Genomic DNA, 19,471 nt, shown 5'->3' with positions numbered 1-19,471 from the left:
GGCAGGTATGACAGGTCCTGAGGACAGCGCTCAGCTGGAAGGTTGGAACTGAGGTAAGGTGGGGGGGAGGGGAAATGAGGAAACTGGTGCAGTCCACATTGATGTTCTGGGGTTGAATGTATCCGAGGCAGAAGTTGGAGCGTTCATCCTCCAGGCATCGGGTCGGGAGGGAACGGCGATGGAGGATGCCCAGGTCCTCCATTTCCCTGGCAGAGTGGGAGAGGAGGTTGAAATGTTGGGCCACAGGGCGATGGGGTTGATTGTTGCGGGTGTCCTGGAGATGTTCCCTCAAGAGCAGTGACTTGACTCTGGGAGGAGGCTCCAGTCTCCCCAATGTAGAGGAGACCGCATCGAGAGCAATGGATACAAGAAATGACATTGGTGTTAGCCTTCGAACTTCCGTGACCTGGGTTCGATTTCCGGGCAGGGAAGAAATTTTCAGCAGAGCTGTCACGCTCCATCTATATCTCCCTGGTGGTCTAGTGGTTAGGATTCAGCGCTTTCACCGCTGCGGCCCGGGTTCAATCCCCGGTCCGGGAAGCAATTTTCAGTGTGCTTTTGGGCTACCCATTCTCCTTAAATGCGCTGAAAAGTTACTTCTTGGTCTTCGTCGTTACTGGCTGCTGCAGTGTGTAGTGGCTGGTTGAAATAGTGTCCTCGTTCAAATTTGTTTGTATGTGTAGGGATAATTACTTCTGTAGCTGAGTACTTGGTTCGCATGTGTTGCTTTCCTGCAGAGGCTGTTTTGAATTTACCATTGACTGTTCGCTCTACTGTGACATCCAGAAATGGCACTTTGTTGTTGTTCTCCTCTTTTGTGAATTTTATGCCAGTAAGGAGATTGTTGATGGTGTTGTAGGTTTCCTCTAATTTGTCTCATTTTTTGATGACAGAAGTGTTTCATGGGTATTTCGTTGATTTGTTTGTTGGGCTTGTTACTGAATATAAAGTGGGTGGTAACCACGAGATTGACAGTGTTATCTTTGCTGATGAAGTTGGTTCATCGAGTAGTGTCTTCAGTTTTCTTTGGCCACGCTGATGTTAATGGATGTGAACAGGGCTGTTATGTCAATGGACAACATTATTCCATTCTCTTCAATCTTAGTGTCTTTGGTGTTCAGGAATTCTTAGATGGAGTAAATGGAGTGGCATGAATCTTCGACTTGGTGTTTTAGTCCTCAGTGTAGGCCGTTGACTCGTCTGTATATTGGTGTTCCAGGTAGTGAGACTATGGCCTGAGGGGGACTCCTGGTTTGAAAAGGAGGAGAACAACAATAAACTGCCATTCTTAGATGTCAAAATTGAGCGAACAGTCAATGGGGAACTTCAAACTAGCATCGACAGAAAAACAACACACACAAACCAAATACCTAACCACAAAAGCAATCATCCCAACACCCACAAAAAAGCTGCATCAGGACATTAGTTTACCGAGCCACTACACACTGCAGCACAGAGAAACTACGAAGAGCACAAGAGGAATACGTATATAGTGTATTTAAGGAGACCGCGTCCCCAATAAACTCATTCCGCTGATTTCTCAGTGATGCTTCCAAGCTCACTCTCAAAAATCTGGTTTGTCCCTCCATTCTTTCCTGTTTGTTTTTTGTGCGTTTTGAAAGCATTCGCAATCCTCTGACTGAGTATTGGAGTTGGGAAGTTATGTTGTGGCTGTACAGGACATTGGTTAGACCACTTTTGGAATATTGCGTGCAATTCTGGTCTCCCTCCTATCAGAAGGATATTGTGAAATTTGAAAGGGGTGTGAAGCACCAATGGGCCCACAGAGGGGAAGAGGCTCTTCTGTCCCCCTGAGTGTGGGAAGGCCTTCAGTGATTCCGCTGCCCTGCTGACGCACCAGTTGATCCACACCAGGGAAGGCTGTTCTCCGGCCCCAAGAGGGAGATGGCCTTCAGCAGTTCTAGCCACCTGCTGAGACACCGGTGGGTCCACACTGAGAGGCCGTTCTTCTGCCCCAACTGCAGGAAAGGCATTGCTCTTTCCTCCGACGTACTGGCCCATTGGTGTGTCCGCATGGGTGCGAGGTCGTTCAGTTGCCCTCTGTGCAGGAAGGCCTTCAGCAATTCCTCTGTCCTGCTGAGGCAACAGTCCATCCACACCGGGGAGAAGCCGTTCTCCTGCCCCGAATGTGGGAAGGTCTTTAGCAGCTCCTCCACACTGCTGAATCACCAGCTGGACCGCTCGTGGGTGTTGGCGGGGGGGTCGGTGGCGGAGGGGGGGGGGGCGTAGGCCGTTCTGCTGCCCTAATTGCGGGAAGGCCTTCAGCAATTCCTCTGCCCTACTGAAACACCAATGTGCCCATACCGGGGAGATGCCCTCTAGCTGGCCCGAGTGTGGGAAGAGGTTCATGTTTTCCTACAATTTGCAGAAGCACCAGCGGGGGCACCAGCGCTCCCAGTAATCAGATCCTACCAGTGATGATGCCTTCAGTCAGCTCCCAGGACAGAACCTCCTGCCAGTTCTGACAGTGGGTGCAGTGGGAGAGTAGGTGGGCTGTTTTTGTTTTCTGCTGGACTGCAATTGCCTCCCCTACACCCTTCAAAAGCAATCCCATGGTGGCTCAGGCTTAGCACTGCTGCCTCATGGCACCAGGAACCCAGGAATAATTCCACCCTTGGGGCTCTTTGTGCAATTTATGGAGCGTAGGAAAATGGATCTGAGTGGGTTAGTCTTCGGAAGATCAGTGCAGATCTGTTCGGCTGAAGGACCTGTTTCCACATTGTGGGAGCTCTATGATCCTATGAGCTTTGCCTTCAGTGGACCTTGCTGCTCATTGAGCCCGGGACTGCACATTGCCAATTAAAGGATCCAGAGAAACCTAAGACCGCAAGACCATCGGAGCAGAAGTTAGTCCATTTGGCCTACTCTGCCATTCGTTAGTAACAAAAATATTGGATGACATTAGCTACAGTGCAGAAACAGGCCATTCGTCCCAAAAAGTCAACACCGACCCCCCGAAGAGTAACCCATTCCAGACCCATTTCCCTCTGACTAATATACCTAAGTCTATGGGCAATTAAGCATGGCCAATCCACATGACCTGCACATCCTAGGTTTATGGAAGAAAACAGGACCACCCAGAGAAAACTCACTCAGACATTGGGAGAAAATGCAAATTCCTCACAGACAGCCACCCAAGGCTGGAATCAAACCTGGGTCGCTGGTGCTGTGAGGCTGCAGTGGTAATCACTGAGCCACTACATATTGCAACCCGAAGTTGGCAAGCAGGAGATTGGGAGAATACAGCAAGCCAGGCAGCACCAGGATGTGGAATAGTCAGCGTTTTGGGTATTAACCCTTCTTCAGGACTGAACGTTGACTTCTCTGTGAGAAAAGATTTACAGGAATGTTGCTGGGGGTTGGAGGGTTTGAGCTACAGGGACAGGCTGAATAGCGTGGGGCTGTTTTCACCTGAGTATCGGTGGCAGAGAAGGGACATAATAGCGGTTATAAAATCATGAGGGGCATGGACAGTGTAATAGACAATGTCCTTTCCTTGGGGTGGGGGAGTCCAGAACTAGAGGGCATAAGTTTTGGGTAAGAGGTGAAATATATTAAAGGGACAACTTCTTCAATCAGAGGGTGGGACATATATGAAATTAGCTGCCAGAGTATATCGGTCAGGTGCTGTCAAATGGGAGTACATTAATCTGTCAAATAGGAGTAGATTAATATAGGATATCAGGTCAGCATGGACAAGTTGGACCGAAGGGTCTGTTTCCATGCTGTATGTGTCTCTGACTACTGGTCCTGATGTAAGTTCAAAATAGAATCCAAGTAACTTTGAATATTTCAATCCTGTTGAGCTCACCTCCTGAAAAGTTTCAGATGAATCCCTCTGAGAGATACTGTTTAAACATGCTGAGTTGGACAAAATATCCCATCAAGGTCAACACAAACCCAGAGTTGAAGAAGTCAGAAGTTAGAACACCAAGGGGACCAAAACTGATCACAATATTCCAGGTGCAACCTCATCAACGTCCTGTATAACTACAGCATAACGTGCCAACATCTATACACAATTCCCTAACTGATGAAGGCCAGTGTGCTGAAACCTTTCTTCACTGCCTTGTGTACCGATGTAATCAGAGATATAGGACCGACTTTAAACTGATCCACAATCCAGCTGCTGGGAGCACAGAATTAGAGTCGTTTTGCATGAGTGTACTGGGTAGATAACCCAGAGGTTGATGGGTTCATTCCATGTCATGCTATTGCTCAATGTCTCTGTAAGCTACTTTCATATACAAAGGTTTTCTGTTCTGTATCTTACCTTTGCATCTGCTTCCCAAAGCTCCTTCAGTGGAGGCGTGGCCGCTGGAGCCCAGGAGTTGAAAAACCCCCTGTAGCTGGAGGAAGGTCCCAGCCCCAATAAGCCGGGGGGTGTGGGTAAGGCTGGAAGCTGGATTTGCTCAAGGCTTGTATTTTTAACTCACTTAAATGGTACCTACTGTATGGGGCTATAGTTTACATTAAACCGGAGGATCATATCAGAGTGTTCATATTTAGCAGTGGTGGTTTGTAAAAAGCACTCTCTGGAGGAGCACTTTCTATGATGCTGCATTTCTTGCCCTCTGCCCTTACCCCGTTTCTTATCTCCCATCTTGATTTTTTTTTGTCAAATTTAATTTCATATTAATCAGATTGGTGTTTATTCACTGTGTGCCATTAATTTGTTTGTTCGAATATTGAAAGTCAAAATTAATGCTGTAATTTAATTTCTGATGTCAGAGTTTGACATGGAATGTGCAGGTGTGAATACCAGTAAGTCGTGAAAGTAAATCAAGAACGTGTGGTTTTTAACAAAAAGAGCAGTTCACTGATATTCATGGCATCGTCTCATTTGGGTGTGATGATTCAAATCTGACCAACAAACCGTTTCATACAGTCATCCAATTGAATAAAAAAAATCTTTAATTTAATTAAAGAAAATAACTCTGGCAGGCTAAGATTTATGCAATCTATTTATAAGATTATGTCCATTGCTCGCAATATGGTCTCATCCACATTGGGGAAACTGGACGCCAACTAGCGGAACATTTCAGGGAACAACTCTGGGACTCTAAATCTAAACGACACACCGCCCTGTGGCGGAACACTTTAACTCCCCCTCCCATTCCACCAATGACATGTAAGTTCTGGGCCTCCTCCACTTCCAAATTTTTGCTACCCGACACTTGTAGGAAAACACCTCAACTTCTGCTTTAGGACCCTCCAACCACATGGTATCCATGCAGATTTCATCAGTTTCCTTATTTTACTTCTCACATTGCGGGGAGCTGAGCATTTACCCAAACAATGGGCACACCACCTCCCTGACACAGTGTTCACAAATCAAACTGACAGCAAAGATTCACGTGTGATCGAAAGTTTCCGCAAAGAAGATTTGATACGACCGATATTCGGAAAAAACCTTCCTCCTCTCTGGATTTGAAATGTAAGAAGTTAATTATAGTGAGCCTAACGTGACTTGAATGTGCAACCTTCTCATCTGGAGTCAGACGCGCTGCCGTGGCACCACAAGCCCACGGACGCCTCTTAGCCTCCATTCACGCTTAAGGGAAGTGATCGCACTACAATGATTTTACATTCATGTCTGTTCTGTTTCTCGCCCTTCTCTTCCAAGGGTTCGACTTGTCTTTTGATTTGCAGAAGTTGAGATGCTCTGGATGCTGTCATCCAGGCCAAACACAGGCTGGAGGACCTTCGGCTCAGAAAGATGCAGCTGGAAGCCGGGCTGCAGGCACGTTGGGGGGAAAGGGAAAGTTAACTGGACACTTTATTCTGGGAGATGGTCATTACTCTACAGACAAAGCCTTCTGACTGGGTCAGTGGACACGGTCAGGAGGGTGTCAGCACAGGTCAGACAGATAAAGGCGATCTGAGAGATGTCTGGACGAGCGAGGTGCTAACTGGCTGCATTGTTGGAGAAAAAACAATGTTGGGGAGAGGGCAGTGGTGGACAGGGAGAGAATAGTGGCAGGATTGTCACCATTCTCTGCAGTTGGCAGTAGAAGACCAGATTGCATCAGTGTCTGACTGGCGCCAGGATTTGGGAACCGGTGTGCTCAGGGCTGGAGAAATGGAAAAGGGAAGTTGTAGCAGGCGTGGTCTAACAATGTCAGGAGGAGAGAGCCTCTGCTGAAGGCTCATGACAAATCAGAAGCTACAAAGACAAAGCAGAACTTCAAAGCTCTGGGTGGCATGGTGGCTCAGTGGTTAGGATCACTGCCTCACAGTCCCACGGATTGGGTTCAATTCCACTGTCATGTAGCTCTCTGTGTGGACTTTAGCATGTTCTCACCTTTGTGTCTGCGTGGGTGAACTCTGGGTGCTGCAGTTTCCTCCGACAGTGTAACCCTCTGAAGTTTAGGGTGGATTGGCCATGCTGACGTGTCCAGGGATCTGCAACCTAGGGTGGGTTAACTGCGGGGAAAGTGGGTGGGATGCTGTTTGGAAGGTCAGTCTGAATGTTATGGGCCGAATGGCCCGTCGGGATTATATGAATCTACCGTCTTCGCCATGTGTCTATTGAGAAATGATTGCCCCCAAGTCTGCTGTTAATGGAGTGGGTTCCAGTTCATGGAACACTGACACCATTCCTGGGTAAGGTGGGATTTGTGCTGTCACTTCCCCAACCCACTGTCCCCATGCATTCTCTCTCTCCCCACAGTATGCACTCACCAAATCTCTCTGCCCATCCATTCTCTCTCTCTCCCCCTCATTTTCTGTCCCCATTCTCTGTCCTCAAGTCTTTCTCATCCCCTCCATTCTCTGTCCCCTGTCCATTTTCTCTCTCTCTCCCCCTACCCTTTGTTCCCCTATCCATTCTCTCTGTCTCTCTTCTCCCTCAGCCTCTGCGCCCCTGTCCATCCACCCACCCCCCATCCTTTCTCGTATCTCGAGTCCTCTTTGATTGCTGTATCAAGCCCTTCTCGGGAAAGAGAGAGAATGGATAGTGATGAATCAACCTGGAAGACAGGGGTGCACAAGAAATGGCTGATTTTAAAATTGAGACAGCTGAAATGATATATTCAGAAACATTGTTAATGTCTAAAAGCATAAAGCTGCAGACATGTTGCTGAAACCTGCATTGAATTAGGCGGGTAACGTCATACAGCACAGAAACAGACTCTGCAGTCCAGCTCACCCATGCTGACTGGATACCCTAAATTAATCTCGTGACCCATTTGCCAGTATTTGACCCATAATATCAATGCTTCAAGTGGGATAGACAGGGGGGTTAAAGGGGTATAGGAGTTGTATTACTGGTCAAAGGCGATATCACAGCTGTGCTGAAGGAGGGCACTATGGAGGACTCAAACAGTGAGGCAATAAGGGTAGAGCCCAGAAATAGGAAGGATGCAGAAACAATGTTGGGGCCTCCCAACAGTGACCGTGAGATGAAAGTACAAATATGTAAACAGATCATGGAAAGATGAGGGAACAACATGGTGGTGATGAAAGGCGATTTTATTTTCGCAACCTTTACTGAGGTTCACTTAATATTGGAGGATTGGATGGAGCAGAATTTGTAAGGAGCAGCCAGGAGGGATTTTTGAGCTGTATGTTAACATTCCAACTCAGGAAAGGGCCATTTTTGTCCTGATGCTGGGTAATGAGCCTGGCCAGGTGGTTGAAGTTTCAGTTGGGGATTACTTTGGGACTATTGATCACAATTCCATACGTTATACAACCGGCAAGGACAAAGACAAGAGTTTTCCGAAAGGAAGAGTGCTAAATTGGGGGAAGGCCAACTATACCAAAATTAAGCAGAAGTTGAGGAATATAGACTGAGAGCAGTTGTTTGAAGGTAAATCCACATTTGATACGTGGGAACCTTTTATAGAGAAGTTGCTTCTGTGGAAATGAGGGGTGGGAATGGCAAGATTAGGGAACCATGGATGACAGGTGAAACTATGAGACGAGCTTAGTGGAAAAAGGAAGTGTGCATAAGATCTAGACGACTGAAGACAGACAAAGCTCGGGAAGGAAATCGGGAATGTAGGACAAATCTGAAACAAGGAATTAAGAGGGCTAAAAGGGGTCATGTGATATATTTAGCAAATATGATTATGGAAAATCCCAAAGACTTTAATTCATATATTAGGCGCAAGGGGGTAACTAGAGGAAGGGTTGGACCACTCAAGGACAAAGGAGGAAAGCTATGCGTGGAGTTAGAGAAAATGGGTGAGATTATTAATGAGCACTTTGTATCGGTATTCACCAAGAAGAAATGTTGAGATTAGGTATGGATGCTTGATTCGTCTAGGTCAAGTTGAAATAAGTTGGTTATTCTAAAAGGCATTAAGGTTGCCAAGTTCCCAGGTTCGGATGGGATCTTGGATGAGAGAGGAAACAGGTGGGACCATAGAAGATATCTTTGCAGCATCTTTGAACACGGGTGAAATCCCGGAGTACTGGAAAATTGCTAATGGTGTTCCCTTGTTTAAGAATGGCGACCCTGACGTTAGTGGCAAGGTAGCTGCTGGAGAAAATACTTAGGGATAGGATGTATACCCAGTTGGAAGAAAATGTGCTTATCAGTGATAGGCAACATAGTTTTGTGCAGGGAATTTCATGTCGTGCCAACTTAACAGAATTCTTTTAGGAAGTGACAAAGTTGCTTGTTGAGTAACGGTCATTAGATGTCATATACATGGACTTTAGTAATGCGTTTGATAGGGTTCCCCATGGTATGCTGATTGAGAAAGTGAAGTCGCATAGGGTCCAGGCTGTACTAGTTAGATGGGTAGAGAAGTGGCTGAGACACAGCTCACGGAGATTAGTAGTGGAAGGGAGTTTCTGAAAATGGAGACCTGTGACCAGTGCTGTTCAACAGGGATCCGTGCTGGGACCACTGTTGTTTTCGATATACAGAAGTGATCTGGACGAACGTATAGATGGCCTCATTAGCAAATTTGCAGATGCCACGAAGATTGGTGCAGTAACAGATTTTGAAGGGGATTGTAAGAGAATAATGAACAATATAGATGGACTGTAGAGTTGGCAGAGAAATGAGAGATGAAATTCAATATGGGCAAATGTGAGGTGATGCAATTTCGAAGATCTAATTCAAGAGCGAAATATACAGAAAATTGAAAAGTGCTGGGCTAAATTGATGTTTAGTGATTTCTGGGTGTTCAGGTCCATTGTACCTGGAGATGGACAGTGTGGTCAAGAGGGCATATCACATGCTTTCCTTCATTCAATGGGGTATTGAGTACAAGCGTTGGGACATCATGTTACAGTTGTATAAGACTTTTTGCACCCACATTTGGAATACTGCCTACAGACCTGGTTGCCACATTACAAAAAAGGATATGGATGCTATGGAGAGGGTACAGAAGAGGTTCACCAGGTGCTCGCAATGAAGAAATTATGAGTAGATCAGCGTTATTGTCATTAGAAAGATGGAGGTCGAGCGGGGAACTTGATTGAGGTCTACAAAATTACGAGAGATATAGATAGGATGGAGAGCAAGGCTTGTTTTCCCCAGAGTGGGGACTCAATTACTAGGGGTCACGAGTTCAAAGCAAGAGGGGAAAACTCTAGGGTAGATATGCATGGAAATTTCTTTGTGCAGAGTGTGATGGGTGTCTGGAACACGTTGCCAGCAGAGATGGTAGAGGCGGTTACGATAGCATCATTTAAGATGTATCTAGACAGATATATGAATAGACAGGGAGCAAAGGGATACAGATTCTTAGTAGGTTTGTGCCAGGTTTAGGTAGAGGATCTGGATCGGTGCAGGCTTGGAGGGCCGAAGGGCCTGTTCTTGTGCTGTATTTTTGTTTGTTCTTTGATATCAGACAGCTTGAAGTCTTTGTACATTTCCACAGTCATATGGGAATTTCTCATTCTTTCATTTCAGTCCAATTGCAAAGGATCGTACATAACACGTACATACACAGGTACACACCCAAAGAGGCAGACACAGATACACATGCATACAAACAAAACCACATCTACCCATACACACACACACACAAGCAATGCATTACTTTGTCGAAGAATATCAATAACATTAGCAATAATTAGAATCATAATTGGAATTCAGGATAAAGGAAGAATGAGAGAAATTGTCTTATTTTATTTGAAAAGACCATTATCTGACGTTACTAAGGTAAACATTATACAACACCAGGTTATATTGCAACAGGTTTATTTGGAAGCACTAGCTTTCAATGCGCTGCTCCTTCATCAGGTGTTTGTGGAGTGTAAGATCGTAAGACACAAAATTTAGAGCAAAATATTAGAGTGCCATGCAACTGAAAGAGGATATTGAACAAATCTGGATTTTTAAGTCTTTCATCTTTTAGAATGGGTTGCAGTTTTCAGTTCATTAATATGTAAATTCCAGAACTTCATTTAAGTCATCTTCTCATGATAACTTCATGTTTCACAGCAAAAGGTGACATCTCAGCTCAGACAATGCATTAAAGATGTGAAGTCAGAGTCTGTCTGTGTCCCAGTCTTGAGTTAGACTTGTTCTATTTCCAAAGTGGAATTAACAAAATATTTAATGCAATGACTGCCTGCGGTGTGTGCATTTTTGAGCAAAACAGAATGTATCTACAAATATATGTCTGCAAATATAATGATATTAATCTGATGTGGTGGTTAATATAGCTTGTAAATTTTCCAATGCCTCCTAGCACTATTCTGTCCAACGAAATTCCATGTTCTTCTTTCGTACATCTGTCAGTAGTGTCCCCATGCTGCTGAAATTTGGAACAAACTTCCTGTCGAATCTGCTCAGTCCCAAATGTCGAAGCACCTATTTCTCCATGCTCAAGGAAATTCCTCCATTGCTTTCGTCCAAGCGTTCCTTGGAATCACCCTTCCATGTTCGATGTTATGTCCCAAGAATGTCATAAATTATGGGGTTTTTTTAAGTTTATTTCCAGCTTTGTTTTTCGGAATCACTCAAAGCATTTTGCCAACTGTCACATGTGATCCTTCCATGAATGGCTAAAGATCTCCACATCATCAGGTTATTTCTTAATCTGGCCACAAGTTAGTTCATGAGTCTTTGGAATGTGGCTGGTGTGCTCTTCATTCCAAAGGGTATTATTTGAATTGATACAGTCCATTTGTGTTAACAAATGCAGAAACTTTTTTTCGCGTTCTCTATTAAAGACACCTGTCTGTAACAATGCAGTAAATCAACTTTGTGATGTGACTGGCTTGCCCCACTTTCTCTGTACTGTCCTCCAAACTAAGAATTGGCTATGAGAGCGATTTTGTTACGTCGTTGACCTTCCAACAGTCCAAAGAAAATTGTTGAGTTCCATCAGCTATGCGAACTAACAAGATCAGCGAACTCCACTCAACTCTGCCTCGGCTCGATGATGTCTTCATTGAGTATCACATTCACTTCCTTCTGGATTTGTTGGGCTTTGAAAGGATTAAGCCAGTAAAGGTTTTGTTTTATTGGAACAGCATTCCCTCCTTCCACCTCATGCACACTAGTATTAGTTCTCCCATTTTATCATTTTATTCCTGCATATGTCCTCATAATGCTGCAACAAACTTTTCAATTGTGTTCTTTGCTCCTAAGACAGATAGCGAATTCTCTCACCCCATTCTTTAAAGACATCCTCATTATTTAACGCACTTTGAGGCACATCAAACTCCATTACATCTGGATCTGATCTGTCACTCGGTAGAGCAATAAATAACACCTGCTTCACCAATTCCCTGTCGTTATTATAGTAAGGTTTCAACATATTCAGATGGCATGCCCAATGCAGCTTCTTTTTTGTCAAGCATCTATACCAGATAGTTTGCCTGACTCAATATTTTCTGAATTTGATAGGGACCACTAAACCTGCCTTTTAAGGTATCTCCTACTACTGGAAACAATACTAATACACCATATCCTTGGGAAAACGTCTGAAGTTTACAGTTTCTATCTGCCAACAGCTTCACTCTATGCTGTGCCCTATTCAGGTGCTGTTCAGTTCACTCACCTTCCAGATTTAATTGTTCCATCACCATTGCTACATAATCCAAGTGTGAGATCTCTGACTTCGAGCTTATCAAATTTTTAGTTTCAAAGTCCATCTCACTTCCTGAGCAAATATTAACTCAAAGGTAGTAAACTGAGTAGGTTCATTTGGGCCATCTTTCATGGCAATCCATAAAAGTTCGATACCTTGATCCCAATCATTCAGTGTATTCTGAATGTATATTGTCTTCAGGGTAAATGCCACCTTTCCTAGACTCCCCGGGATTTTGGATGGTACGGACTTGATTTAAAGTGTTGTAGATTGAGTGCTTTTGCCCGAAACGTCGATTTTCCTGCTCCTCGGATGCTGCCTGAGATGTTGTGCTTTTCCAGCACCACTCTAATCTAGAATCTCGTTTCCAGCATCTGCAGTACTTGTTTTTATGTAGTTTAAGTGCTGTATGCTATCCAAGACTTCCTTAAAAGTCTCAGCAGTATAATGGGACCCTTGGCCTGATTGAATCTCTCCAAGTAGCCCATAACGGGTAAAGAAAGCTACCAACTCCTCCACCATTTTTTTTGTCTTAATACTCCGTCATGGAATTGCCTCCAAAATCTAGTAGACATATGCATTATGGTTAGCAAGTGCTGATTCCCACTTTCAGTTTTAGGGAAGGTACCTCCACTATCAATCATAACTCGTGTGAAAGATTCTTCAAATGCGGGAATTAGCAACAAATCTACTGATTTTATTACTGCCTGTGGCATACCTACCATTGGGCATGTAATAACATGTGTGGGAATATACAACCACATTCTTGTGCATGCCAGGCCAATGGAAGTTCTTTTGTAAATTTGCCCGAGTCCTCCTTACACATCGGTTACTTCCTTCTGGTAATTCATGTTCTACCCATAACACTCTGTATGCTACAGGCAACACAATCTGGTGCACCTCTGCCAATTTCTCCTCTGCACTAACTCTGCTGGGGTCTCCACTTTTGTTTTAGGCTTCTATCCTTAAGATAATAACCCTCAGGAATATATTCTGATTCCTTTTCTGAGTTGGCGTCATAATATATATCTTCTCATCTTTCTATTGCAAGACTCTTAGCCTTTCTGGACTAAAAACCTCTGTCTGACCCACTGCTGTTAAGGGTTTTCCTGTACCATTACATCATACAGGGTGTCAGCTAACTGAAACCCAACTTCTTCGTCTTTCCTTCTTGCTGTAACTTATGACAGTGCCTTCTTACTACGACACAGTCTGGAAAACTTCCATGGCATTCTTCTTGTAAATCCTTAGTTCCTTGATCTCCTGTTGGCTTCTACACTACAAGGGGTGTCACTCCCACCTTGGATCCTGCTGAATAATCCCCAAGAATAAAATGTATTCCTGAAACTGACATTCTGTCAGTCACTCCTAAAGTTACTTCCCCAGTCTTGATTTGGCCCTCCAACCTGATCTTACACAGGGGAACGCTAACCTTCTGCCTTTCTATTAAACAAATTATTACCTACTCGGTTAACATGTCAGAAAGCGTGAAAATACTTTCATCTCTTACTATCAGAGACTGAACAGATCCCATACCTCATGAAACAATAACTTATTTACAATTCTCTTCCTGATCTTCCTGAGTAAACATTTCCCACAGAGATAAAGTCTTTACAGAGATCAGCAACTAACTCAATATTCCACCCCTGCCAAGGCTGTGCACTCTCCTGCAGCTCCTTGGCTTTTCTTTGAGTCTCCTTTACTACTTACCCTAATACCATTGGATTAGCCTCTTTTGCCACATCTTTTCCCACAATGTCATTCTTCCATGTCCAGCAATGTGACTTTACGTATCCCATCTTACCACCGTGGAAACACCTGAGACCTTTCATTTTCTTGAAATTCTTTTCATCACTAAAGGAAAACTATTCCCAGTGTGCTCGACTCTTTGTTTTATAGAGAAGGATCTCCCCTGCTTCCAATTTCTATCTCTCACAGGGATGAAATTCGTGTCAGAAACTAAATTTCACTTCATGCACCAAAGCACATTTCTCGGTCATCTCTGCTGCTCTTCTCACTTCTTGAGCTTTCTGTTCATCATGTAAGTTCTCTGGAAATGCGTTTATGAACCCCTCCAGCAGAATAAAGTCTCTTGACTTCATTTCCATCTGAACTTGATTTTCCTGACTAATTTGCAACTACTGAAGTTCACACTCTCTCCCTTTCTCTTTCTCCTTCATCTCTCTCTTTACTCAGCTAAGAAACTTCTCGCCTTTTCTCTCTCTCTTTTCAGTCTTTTACTCTCTCTCTTCTCAGTCTCCTTTTCTCTCTCTCTCTTTTTGCTCAGCTAATATCTTTCTCTTCCTTTCTTTTGCTTCTCATTCTGTTTGGCTCATACACAGTTTACATTTTTCTAAATCTGCTGCACGAGTGTTTCTCTGATATACCTCAGTGTTTGACCAACTCCATTTCAATTTCCTTATGTCCCTAGTTAAATTCTAATCTGTTTGCTAATTTCAAAAGAATATCCTTCCTCTGTCTTTCTAATCTTCCTTGGTAAAGTTGGGAAGCATCTTCAAACCTCAGAAACTCTTTAGCAAAGTTAAGAGCCATTTCCCTCTCTTTTAATTTAACCGACCACATGTAATCAAAATGAAACAAATTATTTCACCTACGTTTTATTTAAAGATTTTACGACACTAATCTGGGATTTTGGTACCGTACAAAAATGAGGCAAATATTCTCTGTTCAATATAAAATAACATGTAGTTTTCTTTTATTTTTGTATCATAAAGTGTTGAAATTAGTTTATATTTCAGTTCCAAACATATAGTAACAATGTAGTTGTTCTCAGAGATAATGCAAGCATTGTTGCGTGAAATAGTCGGATTTCACATGTTATTGTTGTCCCCAATTTACAAAACACAGAAGATATTTTATTATTGTTCACACCGGGAAAGTCATCACTTGCAATCACGACCTACAGATTCCGAAGGACCTGAATTCAGGCATAGTGCTACTGGAACTCGCAGCTGCCTGTAATACTGAGTGACACACTGGTCCGCTCCTCAACCTGTCCAGAGACCTTACAACCTGGGTCAGGGCAGTTATTCAAACCAACTTTCACAAGAAATCATTCGCAGCTCACCCTGGGCAGGTGAAAACTAACCAATAGCCTATCGCTGGTCTAAGGGTGGACATAAATGCTGTCCAAATTAGGTACCAATGACTGACCAACAAACAGTTCTTAGAAATTCATCTGCACTCTCAGCCTGCTCCAGGGAGCAGATGGAGGGCATGTCTTGCCAGAGCAAACCGCACAAGCGACTTGACAGCATCTGGCCTGCCTCCTAGATTCCAGATCTTTGCACCCTGCACCCGATCCAGGATGAAGAAATTCACAATTTGACTGTCTCCTGGAGCTCACTGTTTCTCACAGTGAACATTCTAAAGCCATAAGCAGTATATGTCACCTTCATACTAATCAGTGACAAAATAAAACTGAGCTTCCGTGTAGAGGGCCAGAGATTAATACAAGGGTCAACCGACCTGCTTTTGAGTGGATTTCGATCGAGATCAGTCCTTCAGAGTGCATCTGAGGGAAACAGCAGCAAATGCCAAGCCGAGAACCGCTTTAATAACTGAACTGTGTGGATTTTTTCTGATGTATGTCACCACACACATTGTACTGACACTCAGTTGAATGTAACAATGGACACCATCAGTGTAAGTCTCGACTGAACGCCCCTTCCCAGCTTCCTCACCTCACTCGCTGCCCCATTCACCAATTGATGAGAATCCACTACCTGGGAGAAACAGTCTGTGCTTCTTCTCAGGTGGCCCACTCCATAATGGCCTGTTTAACCCACTTATTGACTGCTTTTGATTTCAGGGCTACATATGGTGCTGACTTCCTGAGCCAGTATGATTCCCAATATCCTGGGGATCATGGAATGGAAAACATAGGAAGGCACTAAGCATTTTCTGTGAGAAACCCCACATCATGAGAGGCAGGTTTGAGCTACCAGAAGGAGAGTGATTATTGTTCACAAAGGGCCAGCACACAAGCCGGTACCCTGCACACTCCGGCAGCATCGCTGGGAACACATGCACTTGTGGTGAGACTAAATCAACACTGCACATTACTGACGTCTACATCTCTGCACACTGAGTGGGGAATTAATAACCAAAAATCTCATGATCGGTGGAGGTGATCGCTCAGTTCTGGAAAGTGGCATTTGATGCATCAATTTTTTAAAAAAATGATGATTGAACAAATATTGCTTCTTACAGTCTTAGATTTACAGTTTTGGTTCGTAAATTGGGAAGCCTGATAACAAACAGTGAATGGTTATAGAACTCCGAAGTACACACGAGGTACAGACTGTTCCTGGTGTTATATTCCAGGCTGGATGTCCTTTACCTTGGTTCTAGGATTATTACATGTCAGACAGATGTGATAAGGGAATAGATTGACACGTGAAATTCTGACTTTTTTGCCATCAGAGATGTGGTTGAAGGAGGTCAGTATTGGCAACTCTAGCAGAGGAACTATAGACAGGAGATGTTGTTGTTTTATTAATTAAGGAATCATTTGCTGCTGTTAAAATGGACAAGATCTTGTACGGGCCTTCAACTGAGGCTTCGAGGATTGCGACTAGAATAAAAAGATGACAGATAATTACTAGGGTCATATTAAAGATTGCCAGTTAAAGGAAAATACATGAGCCAATGTGCAACCAATCACTGTAGTGTATAAAAAACAATAAGAGGGTAATTATATTTATGCCTTTCAATATGCAACGTTTATTGGGGCTTTTAAGAGGGGACAAATATTTTGACATTTATTGCTGAGAGCTTCTTGTATCAGCATGTGTCAGATACAACAAGGGGTGGTTTAATTCTGGACACAACCTTGTCTAGTCCCACTATCCAGCACCTGGCCCATATCCCTCCAAACCCTTCCTAATCTAAAATACATCCAGATGCCTTTTTAAATAGTGGAATTCTAATTCTGGGTAAAGCTGTAGTCGAACAGCGGGGAGTGGGAAGCGGTATTCATGCTCAAAATGGATTAGATGAGAGTATCGGCCCAATATTTTACAATCTAAGATCCAATGAAGGAAAATGCGCTCACAGAACCTTCAACATCTGCAAATATTCAGAGCTGAATAACAAAGTAAAGAGAAGCTTAAAGCAGCTATAAAGTGAGCAGATCAATTGAATCCCTATAAGAATGTGGAAAGTGTAACACTGAACTTAAGGAATTCAGTAGAAAAGCAAAAATGGGGTATGATAAAACATCAGCGGGTGTTCGATCGCTATACCAGGGGAAGACGATAACTCTGGAAAGAATGGTGGTATTAGGGATCAAGGAGGCAGCCTGTGCGTGGATCCAGAGAATATGATAAATATGTCCTTCATATCAGTCTTCAGTTTAGAGATTGACTTATTGGAATCGGGGAGAGTAGCAGAATAAAGAGTGGACACATCCCCAGATCTGGATGAGCATATCTTATCTGATATGGGAACAGAAGGAGGAAATTGCATGTTCTGACCCTCTTTTCTTACTGTGCTTTTGCCACAGAAGATATGCGATAGAACAGGGTGCAATCAAATGTAGATTCAACAAGGTGTGCTAGAGACAAACGAGAGAATTAAAACCACCAAGTCTCATATCAGTGAGAGAGAAACAATTGTAGAAGGTTCTGAAAGCTATTGAGCTTGTTTCATTAAGTATCTTCAAGGGTGAGAGATATATTTTTAATCAATGAATCAAAGGTTACGAGGGAAGTGGAGTTGAGGATTATCAAAACAAACATCATTGAACTGAATGGCAGAGCATACTCGGTGAGCTGCTGGGCCTACTGTTGTTGCTATGCCTTATGGTTCTCGGTCTGCTACTATCCCTATGTTCGCAGGAACAACAACCACTCTCTGAGACACAGTTCATATTGCAACTGACTAATTCAAGGAATTCATAAATACTACACCGATAAGCAGAAATATGTTTGAAGCAGGAATCCAATCTTTATTTTATAACTTGCAATGAAATGTAGTCCCATTCTTTGAAACACTAGGCAACAACAGATCTAGTTTGTCATGGCCGTCTTTGATAGAATATTCCTTGGAAGAATATTCCTTGAACCTTGCTTGCCATCTCTCTGTGGCAGTAATATATTTCCTGAGATAAAGAATCAACATTGCAAATAGTCCTTCACGTACAATCTGGCCAAGCTACTACTCAGCTGAAGCAAGATGTCACTCCTCCTGTGCTGAAATCCTCGGACAATAAATGTTCCCATTCCACTGACATTCCAAGTAGTTTGCTGCACCTGTATGTTAGATGTCGGCAGCTTATAGACAAGGACACTTATATTTTATTTAAATCTGTACTTTCCAACATTTTAAGAATTAAGAATTATACTGCACATCAATTTCGCCAAAAAAGTTGATAACCTTCTGTTTCCACATAATATTTGCACAGATCTTGCCCATGGGGACGCCGGTTCAATCTTCATAAATCTTTACATCTTCCTCACTGCACATATTCCCACACAAGAATTACGTCTAAGTCCTACACTCTGTTTACTGTCTTTTCACTAATAATTAATCCATCGAGTGGATTTATAATGCTAGAATTGTTAGGGTGCAGGAGGCCCAGTGTGCATTCACAGGCTCTTCAAATGCACATCATTACCTCCAACCAATATCCTGCCTTTCCTCTGTATCCTCCCTGACTCATCCTGAACACAATCTACTTATTTTATTCCATTCTGTGAAAAGCAATCTGACTGGCTTTGTTGGAGAACAATCTCCTCTGAGTAAATATTCTCAACCAAAGAAAAGGCAATGAATGAAATACATCACCTCGGTATTCAAATTGACCCTCAGCAGCCTTCCATAGTGAAAATTGATTCGACACGTTTCAGGTTATCCACCCGACATCCGTCTTGTTCCCTGCTTTGGTTGGTATTGTTTAATTCTTTGTTTACGCCTTCATCCCGGAGAAAGAAACCCTTTTGCAAAAGAAAGGTTGTGACAGATTTGGGCCAAAGGCAGGTAAACGGAGTTACGTAACAAATGTCCTTAAATTGTGGAACAGGCGCAAAGGGTTCAACAAGCTCATTATATTCTATTGCCTTGCGTTCCATGTTGCAATGGCATGGTGACCATGCAGCCAATTACAAATTCATTTCAACAAATGAATGTTTAATTAAATTATATGGAGTCACTGATTGTAACATAATGAATTTGTATTGCTAAAGAAATCTAGGAACATATCTGGATATGTTATGCTCTCCATGTATGAGGAAGGGTGCATTTACTGTCCACCTTGTTTGCCACCAAATCCACAACATTTACTGCCTCCACCATCAAGTTTCAATGTAAGCAGTGTATGCAACAAGATACATTGTAGATATTTACCACAGTTCATTCGACAGCACCTTCCAATCCATGACCATCTGCAATATCAACGGGAACAAATCCATGGAAAAACCACC

The 19,471-nt window shown here is 43.2% G+C and overlaps 1 non-coding gene across 1 annotated transcript; it reads left to right on the top strand.

Annotated features, from left to right (window-relative positions):
- Positions 1–468: 468 nt before the first annotated feature.
- On the top strand, positions 469–540 carry trnae-uuc (transfer RNA glutamic acid (anticodon UUC)). The gene has a single exon. It is a non-coding gene; the product is annotated as a tRNA-Glu (tRNA).
- Positions 541–19,471: the final 18,931 nt, after the last annotated feature.

The sequence above is a fragment of the Chiloscyllium punctatum genome, chromosome 31 (genome assembly GCF_047496795.1).
Source record: "Chiloscyllium punctatum isolate Juve2018m chromosome 31, sChiPun1.3, whole genome shotgun sequence".
NCBI lineage: Eukaryota > Metazoa > Chordata > Chondrichthyes > Orectolobiformes > Hemiscylliidae > Chiloscyllium > Chiloscyllium punctatum.
The sequence above is the reverse complement of the archived record's forward strand: the minus strand, read 5'-3'. Positions and strand labels throughout refer to the sequence as shown.